The 13,998-nt window shown below is 41.8% G+C and overlaps 1 protein-coding gene across 2 annotated transcripts in view; it reads right to left on the reverse strand.

Annotated features, from left to right (window-relative positions):
- Positions 1-13,525, reverse strand: part of CANX (calnexin) — a 36,146-nt gene extending 22,621 nt beyond the window's left edge. Inside the window, exons 1-2 of one of the 2 annotated variants that reach the window (XM_075542111.1) lie at positions 13,351-13,525; positions 11,618-11,749 (exon numbers count right to left, since the gene is read on the reverse strand). The gene's annotated coding sequence lies outside the window, so the exon portion shown is untranslated. The remainder of the gene's footprint in view (positions 1-11,617; positions 11,750-13,350) is intronic. The other variant, XM_075542110.1, reaches the window with a different exon arrangement.
- Positions 13,526-13,998: the final 473 nt, after the last annotated feature.

Below are 13,998 nucleotides of genomic sequence, written 5' to 3' on the forward strand. Positions count from 1 at the left end.
CCCACAAAAACAAGAATTGGACAGAACTTTCTTAGGCACTTTTCCTGCTAAGGGAGCATGGAGCAAATTGCTCTGAGTTAGTGCACCCAGTGGCATCACCTGGGCAGGTTTTCTCTGGTCACAGTGAATTTTTTCATGAAAGCAGTTTTGTTCAAACCTTGTTTTTTGTTATTGGCGATGTATTAGCCCAGGGTAGACTAGAAAAACAAATATAGGGAGTGACTCATATATGAGAACTTTGTATCAAAGAGCAATTGTACATTAAGAAAACATCCCAACATAAGTGCAGTGTCGATACTAGTCCATAAATTCTTCTTCAGACTCACACAGCCATACAATGATGCTGAATGCAAGAAGATCACAGGTCAGCGGGCGTTAAGTCTAGTGGATACAGTGGTGATGGAAGCATCTTAGCTGGCATTGGTCTCCACATGGCTGCTCTGGCTCCATCAGCATAGCTCCATGTGGCTTGTCATAAGGAATACGAAGCAAAGAATACCTGGCCTCCAGTGAGCTATTTTATCTCTTTCGTGCCTACAAATGAGGTCATCAAGCTATGACCTGATTGACAGCCTAGAATCCACCCCTTCAACGTTGACAGATAATGTAAGTTCCACAGCCAATTTTGGAGAACAGCATGGTCACTGACCCATAGCCCTACAGGGGACAACACTGGAGTCAGTGTGGGAATTCTGCCCAACCTGATCCCACCTCACCAAGGCAAAACAGTTAAGGGCGCGCAACAGAACAGGAACAACAGAGTAAGGAGGTCCCCATGGAATACCAAAAATAGACTTTGGGGCCAGGGCTTGGCAAACCAACAGACTCGACTGGAAAATACTCCAAAAGGCCAACAGTCCTTGAACTAACTACAAGTTTTTCTTTCTTGTTGTTGTGTTTTATTTTGTTGCTTGGGGTTGCTCTGCCTTGTTTTTGTCCAAGTTCTTATCTCTGCAGGTCTAAAATAAGATAGGCTAGATGAACAATCTTGAGGAGAAAATGGGACTGACAGTTAAAGGAGGACATGGAAGAGGGGTGGGGTGGGGAAAAGGAAGTGGACAAACCCAGGGACAAGGGAACAAGTGATCCAAATCGGTGGTGAGGAGAGTGTAAGAGGCCTGATAGGGTGTGACCAAGGGTAATGTAACTGAGAGGAATTAATGAAGCCCAAATGAAGCCTGAGCATGATGGTGAGACAAGAGGAAAGTCAAAGGAAATAGAGGAAAGAGCTAGGGTGAAAAGGGCATTTACAGAGGTATAAATAAAGGCATGTATATATGTAAATATATTTATATATGAGGATGGGGAAATAGATCTATGTACATATATGTATAGGTTTAGTATTAAGGTAGCAGATGGACATTGGGCCTCCACTCAAGTACTCCCTCAATGCAATACTTTGTTATATTAAACTGGCATTCCATGATGCTCACCTTCCAGACACAATTGTTGAAGACAAAACGGGTGGCATAAGCAAATGTGGTGAAGAAAACTGATGGTACCAGGCTATCAATATATACAGAGTCTGGGGTCTTAAAGGCTTGAAGGTAAACAAGCAGCCATCTAGCTAAGAAGTAACAAAACCCACATGGAAGCACACCAGCCTGCATGATCACGAAGTGCCAAAGGGATCAGTTACCAGGCATCAAAGAACAAAAAATTCATATCATTGTGTGCTCACCTCCCTGATATGATCGCTGAAGACAAAGCAAGTACATAAGCAAATGTGGTGAAGAAAGCTGATGGTATCGGCTATCAAAAGACATAGTATCTGGGGTCTTAAAAGCTTGAAGGTATGCAAGCAGCCATCTAGCTCAGAAGCAACAAAGCCAACATGGAAGAAGCACACCAGCCCATGCAATCATGGGGTGTCGAAGAGATCAGTTATCAGGCATCAAAGAACAAAAAAATCATACCACTGTGAATGAGGGTGAGTACAAATTGGAGACCCAAGACCCATCTGTAGGCAACTGGACATCCCCTTACAGAAGGGTCGCTGGGAGGAGACAGCCAGTCAGGGTTGTTTGTAGCAACGATGAAACATACAACTTTCCTCTAGTTCCTAAATGCTTCCTCTCCACCCACTATCATGATCCCAATTCTACCCCACAAATCTGGCTAGACCAGAGGATGTACACTAGTACAGATAGGAATTGGAAACACAGGTAATCAGGACCAGTAGAGAGAGTGGCGATACCGGGAGAGTGGGGTGGAAAGGAAGAACTGATTACAAGGATCTACATACAACCTCCTCCCTGGGGGATGGACAACAGAAAAGTGGGTGAAGGGAGATGTCGGACAGTATAAGATATGACAAATTATCAAGGGTTCATGAGGGAGAGGGCAGCGGGGATGGAGGGGAAAAAAATAAGGAGTTGATGCCAGGGGTTTAAGTGGAGAACAGATATTTTGAGAATCAGGGCAATGAATGTACTTGACACAATTGATGTATGTATAGATTGTGATAATAGTTGTATGAGCCCCTAATACAATGATTAAAATTTTAAAGAGAACAGCATGTGGCTGTGAAATTTTGTTTTCTGCTCAGAAAAAATGCCGCAGAATCTACTGATGTTGAACACAGCTTACAAGGACAGCATTATAGGAAAAACTCAAGTGTACCAGTGTTTTCATTTCAATAAAAGTGAAATGTTGATTGATGACAAACCTTTCTGGAGGTCTTTCAATGGAAGAAAATGTCAACTAGTAATGTAGTCGGGAACTAGTTTTACCACCATGACAATGCACCTACTTACATGTCAGTTTGAGGCAAAAAACAACATGCCTTTCTTATCCCACACCATCTTACTCACCTGACTTTGCTCCGTGTAGACTTCTTGTTTCCACCAATGAAGAGGGACATGCAAGGACAGTGATTTGATGATGTAGAAAAAGTGAAGAAAAAAAAATAGGGAGGTGCTGTCAGCCAGTCAAACAAGAGTTTGGAAAACGTTTCCAAGAATGGAATGGCAGCTTTGACAAATGTATTGAGTGTAATGGAGTGCTATGAAGGTAATAAGGTTGTTTTATAAAACAAATTTAAAGACATAGTTTTGAAAAAAATTCAATGGGGGGGGGGGGGGACAGGGTACCTTCTTGTATAGGACAAGGCAGACCTGCTCCTGTGGGTTTCTGAGACTGTAATTCTCTTTACAGGAGTAGAAAGCCTCGTTTTTCTCCTCAGGAAGCTAGCCGATTGTTATGAATGAAATGCTGACCTTGTGGTTAGCAGACCAACTGATAACCACTACACCAGAAGGCAGGTGTGACAAGGGAGTTACAGAAGATGTACCTGGCGCCTAGAAAAAGGCATGGCCTGCAGCAGACACAATGCTCGTATTCCTTTGCACAATGAGGATGTCCATATATTTAACTGAGTGACGGCGACCCTTGATGACACGGTATATGACGACCCATGTCTTTAGACTTTATACACTGTTTTCTATACTAAAATTCTACTCCCTACCTGTCAGTGTGTCTTACTGTGGCAACTTATATGTTGCTGGAAGCTATGCCACTGGAATTTCAGGTAGTAGGGTCATGGCACACAGATTTCAACAGATCTTCCAGACTAAGAGATTAGGGAGAAAATTCTGGCAATCTACATATGAAAATCAGCCTATGTAAACCCTATGGACTTCAACCAGCACACTTTGGAAGTGTCAGCAGGAGAAATCCATTGCTGGAGGCTATCACTGGCAGTAAAACGGAGGGCCAGGCAAATGGGGAGAGGAATCACTAATATAAATTAACACATGGCTGCAGCAAAGGATTCAAATCTATCAATGATTGTTGAAGGTGGCACAAGACCAGGCAATGTTCACATATGTTGCCAAATGATGAAGACCATTCCCTGGCAACTAGTACTAGCTCTGCAAATCAAGTCTATTAGGTTTATCTGAGAGTTTCTCAGGGAGAGGGGCACAGTAAATACCAAAAGTTCTTTTTTCCAAAGAGTTCTACAACCAGTTATTTTTAACTTGGCAATAATGAACACAGGTAAGAAAAAAAAAAAAGAACAGGTAATATCCTAAGACCCATCTAAGTATTTCCTTCCACAAAAAAAGCAATGAATCTTTCCACCTGTAATGAATTATCTGAAATGTTAAGAAGCAATCCCAATTACAGTAGCACCTGAAGGAATACCTATGAATAAATTTAGCCAGAGGTGGAATACTTGTACAATAAAAATTATACAACACTACTAAACATTAAAGACCTAAGTAAATGGAAAGATAGTTGTTTATTATCTGGAAGGCTTGATATTAAGCTATCACTACAACCCAAAGTGATACACGGATTCAATAGACTTGAATAACCTTCAAAGATATGGGAATGGCCCATAAGCACATGAAAAGATGCAAGTCTATTGGTCATTAGGATACATGCAAATCAAAAACACAATGAGGTAACACATCTAGTAAGTAGTATTCTGGAAAAGGGCAACAAACTTGGTAAAGCAGAAGGACAGTGGAAAAGAGAGGGCTCCCCCAAGGAGATGGACTGACACAGGAGCTGCCACAGAAGGTCCACAAGCATAACAATTCTGAGGATGGCACAGGAATGGGCGGTGTTTCATTCTATTATCCATGGGGTTATGAATTGGAACTATTTCAACAACATGGTATCAGAAAAAAACGGAGATTCTCAAGAGTCAGCAAAGATGTAGAGAAATTGGACCCCTTATTAACTGGTAGTGAAGCTGCTATGGAAGTCTGGCACTTTCTCAAAAAGTTATGCAGATGACCCAAGAATTTAACTCCTGAAAATATGCTCAGGGGTCCTGAAAGCAAAGACTCTAATAGACACTTGTCCACCAATGTTAAATGCAGCAATATTTACATTAGTCAAAAGGTGAAAACAGCTCACTGTCCAGAAACAGATGTATACATAAAATGTGGCATGTACACATGCTGTAATAATATTCAGTTACAAGAAATTCCAGTACATGTTAAAAGGATGAACCTTGAAAACATGCCAAATGATATAAGGTAGTCACAAAAGGACCAGTATTGTATGCTCCCATTTATATGAAATATCTAGAATAGAAAAACACAAATAATAGATTTGTGGTTACCAGGGGCTGGGAGAAAAAGAAAATAGCAATACTGCTAAAGTGATCATGTATTTTGAGGACAATGAAACCTTGGAAACAGATAGTGTTGATGGTAGTACATGGTGAACTTAATTACACAATTACACACTTAAAATTAAGATTCTAAACATTTTCTTATAATACTTGTTACAAATCATTTTATTAAACAAAAAACATCAAAATGTTAAATTATTGTTTCTGGATATCACCTCCAGCTAGGTCAATAGCCTTCTGAAATGGGTGTCTCCATCTCTCTAACCCCTCCCAAGAGTTCTGATCTTTGAATTATGAAGGACACTAATCATGTTTCTTTTCAATGTTGAGTTTGGGGAACAAAAAGAACTTGGAATAGACAAAATAAGCCACGCGTGTAGAATGTATTAAGTTTTCAGACATTTTTGTAGGATTCTTGGACGGCAATGCAAGAGTAAGCAGGTGCATCGTCACACAAACATAGCCTTTTCCTCACTAGTGGGTTTTTCAATTTTCTTAAAACTTCATCCCAATAAGCACCCGTTCCTTTCCTGTGTCCTTTGAGAAAATATATCCAGTTTGCCTCTTTGAAATAATATTAACAAAAAAAAAACCCAACACCACAACTGTTATCATAACCTTCGGAGCTAACTTCTCTGCCCAGCAGAGTCCCTTGGAATTCAGTTTTGATTGGACCTCTTTTTGAAGGCACCCTAAAGAAGCTAAGACAAGTATTACTAATCCAACTTTCCTGCAACCATCCACTCATCACACAAACACGTTTAAACACATTTTTTTGTTGCTGTTGTTGAAATAAACTCGTACAAGTAGGGACTACAACTCTAGTGGCAATACTTCCTTACCACCCCTGTATGTTGTACCATCATAAAATTTGGGGGAGAAAAAATGTAAAACAACATTCCCAAAACAAATTTTTGGCATGACAAAGTCGCACTGCATGTGCACACTCATTTAAAACGTGCTGAAATAGGACTGGTCTATACAGTGTCAATGTTGTGAGTGTGACAGTGCATCGTAGCTGTCAACATCGGGAAGATAGAGGAAAGGCCCAACAGAATGCTCCATACTATTTTTTAACTTCCTGTGCGTGTGTAATTATTTCATAATTAAAAATGTAAAGCATATTACTGCATCAATGAAGCTTATTCTTTTAAAACTGATCAAAGTTGGAAAAAAAATCAAAGTCAGGAAACTAACTTTAAATTACCTGTTCCTCTAAAGCACAAAAGCTATGTGAGCTGAATTAGAAATTCAGTCTTTCTCCTTTCTTCCAGTTAAGAAAGGCTTTTTGGCTTTTAGCATTAAATTATCTACCTGTATCCAAGTCAGAAAACCTTGACTCTGAGATCACAAATGGATATATACCAAATCAATAGGAACCAAACACATGCACACTTACATCAGATACAAAAGGTTTCCCCAAGACAGCAAAAAGCCTGATTTCCAAAATGACATCCAAAGGAATTTTCAAGAGCACCTCACATTGGAAGTTTCTGATTTTAGTACGGATGACTGAACACAGTGCATACAGTGGAAGGACTTGTCAAGCCTGTCAGACAAACCTGGACTCCACTCTCCTGCTCTTCTTGTGGCCCTGGTTAACTAATTTCCAGAGAGTTTCATTTCCCGTTTCTACAGACATGGGAAATAGTACTAATTGGCTCAAAGGCTGGCTGTGCAAATATGATTAGAATAATGAAAATCTGTTACAGTCCTTCATAAACATATGCAAAAGCTTTGCTCTGTGAAACACAATTAGTACAACCACAACGAATACATCTCAAGTTCTCTTAAGAGGCCAAGGGTCTAAATATGACTACCTACTCTTCAAATGGCTTCCAACAAAACCGGTTATCTTCGCCTACCAGAAAACCTGCTTTGTCCAGTTAAATTACCTTTCTCTTTGCAACAGTGGACATATATATACAATTTTAACAATTGAGAATTGAAATTTCCATATTTTTAATCTATGATTTTTCTCTTCTTTTTATTTGTAATTATACTTTATTGTTCCACATGCCTACACTGATATTTGATTTCTTTTGTGTTTTTTCTAAGTTTTCTTAATGTTCTGTTCAGTCATGAAATTATTTCAATTCTTGTAAATTCAACTTTTTTTGCCTAATTACAATGTTCTTGGTACATACTCTAAGATTAAAGCAAACATTATTTTCCTATATACTTTGATCAATGTGAGACTTTAAATAAACGCTAACAAAATGTGACAGACACGATTTCAAATTTCAGCAAATCCAAAAAACTGTTTAGGTCAACTTTAAGAAAGGACATATTCCTAAGTATCAAATTTGTCACTTCTTAAGGCAGAAACTTTACCCTCCATAAGGGGTTGGAGTAATAACCTTAAAACAAATAAAAAGCTTAAACTATTTTCAGGTTTAAAACCCCCCCCTCCCCCGCCAAAGGTTTAATTGCCTCTTAAGTTGAGGCAGTTCCCATCTATTCCAAGTTTGTTGAGTATTGTAATGGTAAAAGAATTCTGCATTTTCTGTACCTACTGAGATAACTATGTAGATTTTTGTCCTTTACTAATATGGTCCATTACACTGCTTTTCCCATGTTGACACAACCTAGGATAAATCCCAGTGGGAATGATGGACAGTCCTGGATTCAGTTTGCTAGTATTTTGATGAGAATTTCTGTATTTATTTTCATAGAAAATATTGGTGTAATTTTCTTTTCTTGCAATGTCTATATCTGCTAATAGAATGAACAGAATGTGGCGACCTAACAAAATGAGCTGCAAAGTATACTTCCTCTATTTTTAGTAAGTTTGTGAATGGCTGGTGTTAACTGTTCTCTAAATATTTGATAGAATTCACCAGTGAAGCCACCTGGTCTTGGAAATATTTTGTTGGAATTTTGTTTCTTAATAGAAGTTAGAAAGTGAGTATTTCCTGCAGTATTTCCAACTTCTTTAATCTATGAGAAATTAGGGACAGAAAAAACAATCCAATCTGATGCTACAGGTTATAATTTATATTATAAAGAGGTGACAAGCAATAACATAAATTATCATTCATCTCTTAAAATGCAAAATTTTACAGATAATCTAATTTAATCCTCATAACCTCCACACAGGAAGTCATCAAGTCTATGATTCTCATTTTAAACAAGAGGAAACTAAGAGAAGTTATATAATGTGTCCAAGGTCTCAGAAACCGTTTATGAGCTAGGACCTCAGAACCCCTACCTCAGCCAATGACTACTTTGTGATTTGGGGTGAATTACTAACCTCTTCCACTTTACTAGAGTGTGGCTCAAGTCATCATTCTTCGGTTCCTTGGTGGTATGGTCTGATAACAGGCAAAACCACACTTCCACTAGTCTTCTCTTTTGTGATCTTGGCTTCCTTACTGAGCTTTGGTAGAAGTCAGAGAATCAGCTTTGACTTTTGGACATTTTGGGGTTCTGACTCTGGACCCTGTACTTGGGCTTGCCTTAGTTCAACCCTCAAGCTCTTGGGACTTATTAGGTGCTGACTCACAGCAAGCTTGAACACAACAGAATCAAACACTGCCCAGTCCCTGCATCATCCCCACAGTTATTCCCGTGCTTGACCTCAGTGTTGCAGCCACTGTGTCAGTCTATTTCCTTGAGGGTGTCCCTCTTTTTCGATGCCTTGAGCCTATTATCTGGCCTGGCTTCACCAGCTTCCACAGCCTTATGGACAAGGAGGTTCCTCCAGACAGAGATCTGAACTTTGAATTTGGGACATAACATTCACAGCCACCAGCCTTAGTTTCATGAGTTCTGAGAGACTGCAATGCAGCGAATTACAGCAGCCAGGGAGTTGAGAGAATACAGTAAGGGGAAGAGTGGCTAATATCAGGGAATATGGAACATTGGAACATCTTTAACCTCTACCTCGTCAGAGTAGCCTGCTAATTCTAAGAGACATTATTACCATACGTTTTACTGACTACATAAAGGCATTAAACTATGTAAATCACAATAAACTCTATGTTATGAAGGGAATTCTGGAACACTTCATTGTGCGCATGTGGAACCTTATACTTACCAAGAGGCAGTTATTCCAAAAGACCAAATTCACTGCCATCAAGTTGATTCCAACTCAAAGCAACCCCACAGCACAGGGCAGACGTGCCCCGTGGTTTCTAAGTTTCTAGACTAATGCTTTATGGGGTCAGAGGGCCTCATCTTTCTTCCAGGGAATACTAAATGATATAAAATCAGGGAAATGTCAGGGTTGCAGACTTTCATCATACTTACTGTATATAGTCATGCATAAGCTGAGTTTCTCAGCACAAAACATGTGCTGAAAAACGGGTTCGGCTTATACACGGGTCAGTGGTACACCAGTGATTGCCATTCCTCTGCTGTTCATTCAAAGCCCCACTGACACTGCAGGGCTTTGAATGTTTGTTTGCTCACATCTAACCAATCAAGAGCTGTCCTATGACGTGGACAGCTCCAATTCACAGAAGCACCAGTAGTGATTCACTTACACCGGTAGCTGAACTGGTAAGGATGTGTCTGTGACTGTGCTCTGTCTCTCCCCTCTGGTCTGTGTTAATTCACATCCTGCATTTCCCACCACAGGCTTATACTCGGGTCGGTTTATATTTGAGTATACACAGTATTCAATCTGGTAATAATGTGAGGTCAACTATATTAAGAATGTGGCATAAGGACAGGAAGAAATTCATTAATAATCTGAAATCTGCAGATGACACAATCTTGCTCACTGAAGTGTAGAGGGCTTGAATCACCTGCTGATAATCACTTACTGATAAGCACTTATTGATGAAGATCAAATCCTTCAGCCAATTAACACTTCAAAATACAGAAAACAGGAAGTCCTCACAACTGGACCAATGACAGCATCACAATAAATTTAGAAAGAGTGAGGTTGTCAGAGATTTTTATTCTTCTTGGCTCTGCAAACAATGCCCATGAAGGAAGCAGTTAAGAAATCAAATAGACCATATGGGCCAAGTATGCTGCCAAAGACTGCCTTATAATGTTAAAGAGTGTGGAGGTCACTTAGAGAACTAAGGCATTCCCAACCCAAGACACGGTATTTCAGAGCACCTCAAATGCATGCACAATCTGGACGATTAAGGAAAATCAATGCCTTTGAATGTGGTGTGGGCCAATATTCAATTCACCATGGACTGCCAGAATGAACAAATGTGTCTTGGAAATAGCCAGGAGGTGCTTCATCTCCCGTGCTTTGGGCGTGGTAGCAGGAGGGAGCAGTGCCTGGAAAAGCACATCACACTTGGTAGGGGTCAGCATAAAAAATGAACGCCCTCAATGAAATGAACTGGCACAGCCGTTGCTTGTGAATAGGGTCACCCAGAAGCAACTAGACAACACCTAACAACAGATATTACCCAGATATTAAGTTTAAAGCTTTCAAAACTGAAATTTAAGGCAAATTAAAAACTAAAAGTTCAAAATTGGAAGGAACCTTAAAAAGAATGGTTACAGTCACAGAAGAATCATCTTACTTCCTTTTGTACCTTCTGACTAGGGTGTACTGAATTAGACATTGAGCTGCTGATTGTGTAAGGTCAGTGGTTCAAACCTACCCATCACTCCACAGAACACTGATGAGACTGTCTGCCCGCTCTCATGGAGATTTAAAGCCTTGAAAACCCAAAAGGAAAGGTGTCCTGTCTATAGCATCACTATTGAGTCAGAATCAATTTGAGGCAGTGGGCTTGGTATGGTGTCTAGTCAAAAAATAAAAACATTTACAAAATAAACAACCCATTAAAAGCCATTTTCTACACTTCCTTAACATTTTTGGATTTGTACTTTCCTTTCTTCTATAAAGGATGTAGCTTTAAGATACAAATACTTGAATCTTCTGCTAAAAATTCTGTAACTGCTTTTTAAAAAAAATTCTACTGATAATTTTTCACAGCTCAGAGCTAATCTTAAAAGTACACCAGTTGCAGTAGGCAAATCAGTCAGCCTGCACATCTCTGACAAAAGTTTTACAATAAGCTATATCGGTTGCAACTAGGTTTGGCTTTTTATTGCTTTCTGTCAGTCAATATGAGCATCAAGGCTTCTATTTCACTAGTTCTATAACTTTTCCAAGTAGATTTAGGCTCACCAGTCAATTTGTCTGTCTTAATAGCCTCTTAATGGTAAGATACCTAAAAAGACAGCTTATTCTCATTCCTAAAATGGATAAATCGAAGTAGTCTAGAATTTAGTTACCAAGCAGGGACTAGAATCTTAAGCCTCTGGAACCTATGTTTACCAACTGCCATTCCCCCTCAGGAGTCTTACAGGACAAAGTGCACTCCAAAAAGCTTCAAGAGTTTGCCAAAACTGTAGCCGTGACTTCTAGCAAAACACTTACCCCTTTTGGTCCTTGTAAGACAATGAGACCGGACACTGCTGAGTTGTGATAGTATGGTTGGGAGGGATGCGCACATCCCTTTCCAGGCAGTTTAGTCTATTTATTATGTAGCATTCACTCCAATACAGCACATTCTTGCCTTCTCATCATCCAGTTACCTGGCTTACCTTCTTACGCACCCTGGCTACGGCCAAGGAGAATTCTCACACTGTTCTTTACTTCTGCTCTGAATAATTATAGCAATTGTACAAGATGGCAGTTGATGCTATTCATGACCCTCCAATGCTGCAGCAGGAACACTGAGATGCAGATTTTAAAGATCAATACAATGATTTTGTTTAATAACAAAAAGGTATTTTAAAAATTACACAAAATCTCCCACTTCTGAAATTACAGGTAAACACACTTTACTGGGTTGACCTTTGTCCTCCTAAGCTTTTAATATTCAGCTCAGTTTAACTTCCCTACCAGCACTCCCTTGTGTCATTTCCAGCAGTTAATTCACAAGGTCCATTTTCTTGAACCCTTCCCCCCTCCCTCCCCAATGTGACTTGAGGCTTTGGGAAATAAGACTTAGCTAACTCCCGGACTAGGATATATCAGTGTTGCCAATATTTGGCTTCTTGCCTATTTTACATACATTTAAATTTAATTCTTTTAAAAAATCATTTTATTAGGGGCTCATACAACTCTTATCACAATCCATACATATATCAATTGAGTAAAGCACATTTGTACATTCATTGCCCTCATCATTCTCAAAACATGTGCTCTCCACTTAAGCCTAAATTTAATTCTTACAACTCCATCACACCACTCTACCCCAATCCACTGCCCACCAGTCCGTTCTGACTCACAGAAACCTAACAGGTGAGAGGAGAACAGCACCATGGGGTTTTAGGTCAAGTTTAAAAGGGTTTTAGTAAAGCTTCCCAGAAGCAGACTGCCACATCGTTTCTCCCTCGGGGTGGCTGGACTCAGCTGCAGATCTTTGGTTAGCAAGCAAGCACGTAACCACCGTGCCATCAGGGGTCCTCAAAAAACGGCATCAATCAACTCTTTTTCAAGAACTGAGAGCCAAGAAAGCGAAGTATTGTCCAAGCTCACACAGCTAGTAAACGGGTCCAGGAATTATTTGAAGCTACAATAAAACTACCTGGCCCTTAACTCTAATCCCAATTGGATCATTAACTAATGACCTTGGGCACATCATTTAGGGTTCTACAGAACCTCAGTTTCCTCCATTGCAAAATGAGTTGCACTTGGTAAGTTTTCAGGTCCTCTCCTGCTTTTTAAAATATCCTGTGAATCTGTGACTGGATTACTAACCCCAAACTCCAAATGGTGCTATAAACTTTTCAACCAAAGCATGTTCCAGTACTTTCGGCCTCCTCTTCAGGGTTCTAGCGTCTAGTCTTCGCTTCAGAGTTTCATTTTTAAATATTCTGAACCGGTAACGCCAATTCTAAATAACATTTTCTCTCTCTATCCGCTATCACCTTTCCCCATTGCTAGAGGTAACGACTAGGCCCGACCCCATTCCAGACCTTTACCCGTTAACTCCAGTCCACCTCGGGGATTTCCAGGTAGCCTGGAAGGGGGCAAAGAAAGCGCTAGAAGCAAAGCCGTAAGAAGTTCGCTTTCCCAAAGGTCAAGGGAGGCTCTAGGGCACCTGCCACGCCTCCCACCCCCCGCGGCGGCGCCGGGGCCTAGCTGCCCCCACCAGGCGCCCAGATCGCGGCCTGGCTCCTCGTGGTCGACGCTTACGTCCGCACTCGGGCCCTGAAAACCCCGCCCGGCCCCCCTCGGCCGCGACCACGCCCGGTCCCTCGGCCGCGGCGACCATGGGCCACCTAGGGTCCCCATAGGCCCTGGGGTGAGCACAGGCCTCCCGTCTCACCTCGAGCTTCCAGGGGACCACCGGCGGCGCCCGCGCCTCCTCCCGCCCGCACACCTGGCCCCGCGCTGCAGTGGAGACGGCGGTGAGGAGGCCCGACCGTCACGTGCCGCAAAACCAAGAGGCCCGGGCCGCCGCTCTGCCGCCTCGCGAGCTAGCCCCACTCCACGAAGCCCGGCCCTTCGTCCGCCCCTCGCCCTGAGTGGCTGCCAGCGAAGCCAAGTCCCGCCTCCCCGCGCAAACGCCGGGACTCGGTTGGCCAGTGTGGCCATCGCTCTCTGCACCTTCCCATACGCCCCCTAGGGCTATTCTTCGTGGAGGGTGGGGATTGGCTCTAGCGAAGGCAGGAAGTGGCTGCTGGTTGGGTGGGAGATCGGAGGGGAAGGCCTCAACGGAATCGGTCAAGGCGGGCGCGGGCGTCCTGGGGCGGGGTCGTCAGCCAGCGTTTTCCCGCCCAGTTGCCATGGTGTCTCAAGGATCACGCCGCCCGACGTTTCTTCCTAATCACTATGGCCTGGGCACTCCTGCAACCTCGGGAGCGAGTGGGAGGTCCCGTCGGCCATCAGAAAGGGCCAGGCCCACACGCAGCGAACTTGAGGCTCCAACGGGCACGTACTGCACCGCACTCTCTAACGGCCCCTAGTTACTGCC

Source organism: Tenrec ecaudatus, chromosome 2 (genome assembly GCF_050624435.1).
Source record: "Tenrec ecaudatus isolate mTenEca1 chromosome 2, mTenEca1.hap1, whole genome shotgun sequence".
In the NCBI taxonomy this organism is placed as follows: Eukaryota; Metazoa; Chordata; class Mammalia; order Afrosoricida; family Tenrecidae; genus Tenrec; species Tenrec ecaudatus.